The sequence below is a fragment of the Tupaia chinensis genome, unplaced genomic scaffold (assembly GCF_000334495.1).
Source record: "Tupaia chinensis unplaced genomic scaffold, TupChi_1.0 Scaffold145208_1, whole genome shotgun sequence".
In the NCBI taxonomy this organism is placed as follows: Eukaryota; Metazoa; Chordata; class Mammalia; order Scandentia; family Tupaiidae; genus Tupaia; species Tupaia belangeri.
This window is the reverse complement of record NW_006205068.1, coordinates 2,445,608-2,448,127: the sequence shown is the minus strand read 5'-3', so window position 1 is coordinate 2,448,127 and position 2,520 is coordinate 2,445,608. Positions and strand designations below refer to the sequence as shown.

At 51.7% G+C, this 2,520-nt stretch overlaps 1 protein-coding gene across 1 annotated transcript in view; it reads left to right on the top strand.

Moving 5' to 3' along the window:
• Positions 1-2,520, top strand: part of UNCX (UNC homeobox) — an 11,257-nt gene that overhangs the window by 4,171 nt on the left and 4,566 nt on the right. The gene's annotated exons all lie outside the window — the stretch shown is intronic.

Sequence of the window (2,520 nt, the reverse complement as noted above, 5' to 3'; positions counted from 1 at the left end):
GACTCCCCGCAGCGCCGCGGCCGCCGAGGGCCTCTGAAGAGCTCCTGAGCCGGGCGGGGGTCGTCCGGGCCGCCCCCACCATCATTAAAGGCCCCTCTCAAACACTCGAAGAGATTTTCGGAGCGCGAGCTGGGCCCGGCAACATTAAAAACACAGGGCGATTGAAATGGGCGCATTGAGATGCACGGAGCCGGCTGCGGCGCGGACTCGCTCTTGAGGTCAAGTGAGGGACGGATTGTATGCTTCTTCATAATAATATTAATTAAACAATTTGCATGCTAATAAGGTAACAATTATCAGGGCCTCTGTTGAAAGATTCAGGTTATTACAACACGCCAATCTGAAGGCCAGGGGTCAGAGAGTGAGAGGCGAGCGAAATTTCAACTCAAATTAACATTCTGTCAGCTCCAGAAAATGGGATAAATAAAGTCGAATTAATTCATTATAATAAAGAGAGATGGGCGAGGGAGCTCGGCCGGCGCCCGCCCCTCTGCTGCCCTCCCCTCGGGCCGAATTGATTACAGCTCTGTATTCAGAAACACGCGCCGCGTGCATTCCTCTCCGCGAACCCGACAGAAAACGAGGCGCTTATGGCTACCGGCAAAATCGAGTCGGATGGACAGAGTTTACATTTAGTATTTATAGAGAAAGAAATTAAATTATAGTGAAAAGCAGTGCTCTTGGCCCCTGACCTCAGAATTAATACTTGCAGCGTTCTCCTAGGGTGACTGGAAATGGGGCGGAGGTGGAGGAACGTCCCGAATTCCTAGTCCTTTCTCAGTCTCCTCAGTTGTCGGGCCTGTCCCACAGACTCTGCACCTTTCCCTCCTTTCCAGGAGAGAGAGAGACGAGTAGATGGTGGTCCTGGCCGGCCGGTAACCTTCACTTAGGACCTGCCCAGGGCTGAGTGTAGTGGCAGAAACCCAGGAGTGTTGAGACAGAAGCCGGGGAGAGAAGGGGTGGCCTAGCACCTACCCCTCAACCTCGAACTTCCCTCTCTTGTGCCCAGAGTCATTCTGGGCACCCCTCCCCAAGCACACGTACCCCTTTCTGGGCAGGGATATCCTAGGAGAACACAAACACGTGCAGTTCTATTCTGCCCTTCTCCTTTGCCCCCAGCTCTGGGCTTGGCGGCCTGGCTAAAGACACTTAACCAGAAGCCAGTTTCTCCTTGCCCTGCCCTGGGGCGAGAGGCTAGGGGCTGGCAGCTCTGGGACTTCAGAACTGAGGCCCCAAAGCTCTCCCCTTCCCTTCCTCCAACTCCTGAGGCTCCCACTGCTAGGGAGGTGGCCACAGCACCGGGTCCATGCACTGGAGCCCACAGCAAAACAGGACCTCCCCATTGAGGAACTTTTCCCCAAAGGATATCTATAAATATCTATATCTATCTATATCTTTCCCTTTTACTCAAGTCCTAATTTGCTGCTTATTTAAGAATATATCCTTTAATGATTTAGCTTTGAGACTATCAATATTTTATAGTGGAGAAGAGAGTGACACTTCTCTGAGAACATAATTTAATTATAATAAATGGGTTGGGTACCTCAGCTCCATTCTTCAGAGGCAGAGTCAAAGAGAGATGAATTTTTTTTTTTTAATTCTTGTGTGTCCGGGCCAGATTGGCCACTACTCTAAAGTTACTTCTTTCCAGCCCTCTCTCTGTCCCCAGCCCCTCTCTTATAAGGGTGGTGGTAAAGTGGGGGTCAGAGTGCCTCTTTACCACCCCCCCTTCTGTCTTTATAGATAGAGTGACTGTCAATCAATCAGAGAGGGCATTAATTATGCCTTTTTATTGATAGGTTGCTACATTCTGTAGTAGTTATTCTTTTAGAATCCTTCTCCTCCTCCTCCTCCTCCTCCTCCTCTTTCTTTCTCCTCCTCCCGCTCCTGCCTCCTCTCCCCCGCTGCCTGGAGCCGGAGAGGAGGAGATGAGAAGCCCTTGTAGTTTTAAATTCAATGTGACAGTTTCGGAAAGAGCGGATGATGAATCTCCTATTATTGGATCAGTCTATTTGCCGCTCAATGTCTCTCTGTAATTGGAGCAACATCACTTTAAAGGTTCAGAGAGTACAGCATTTCTGGTGAAAAATCCCCACAACACGCCGGTGAATGTTTTAAAGGGAAATCTATTAGTGATTTGCGGAGGGGAGGGGAACCGGCGGCGGGGGGGAGGCGAGGGCTTGGGCCGGCGGGGATTGAAGTGGGGGGCTCGCCGGGGGCCTCTGCCCCAGGCTGCTGCGGGAGCCCACTCCAGCTCAGCGCAGGGCGGCACCCCTCCCTCCCTGCCGCACCCCCCCTCCGTCTTGTTGTGACAGTTCCTGATACTGTTTATTGAGGTGCATGTCAGGTATAATTAGCAATCGATATGGAAAACGTTTCCTTGCACCCAGCACGCCTCTGACGTCAGAGCCGATTAGCGCTTCTTATTGGTCCCAAATTCCCCCGGCCGCGGCTAATTATCGGGAGCTTGATGTTGATAAAGTAAAGCGCCGGAGTGCGGGCGAAGCATGTGTAGGGCTC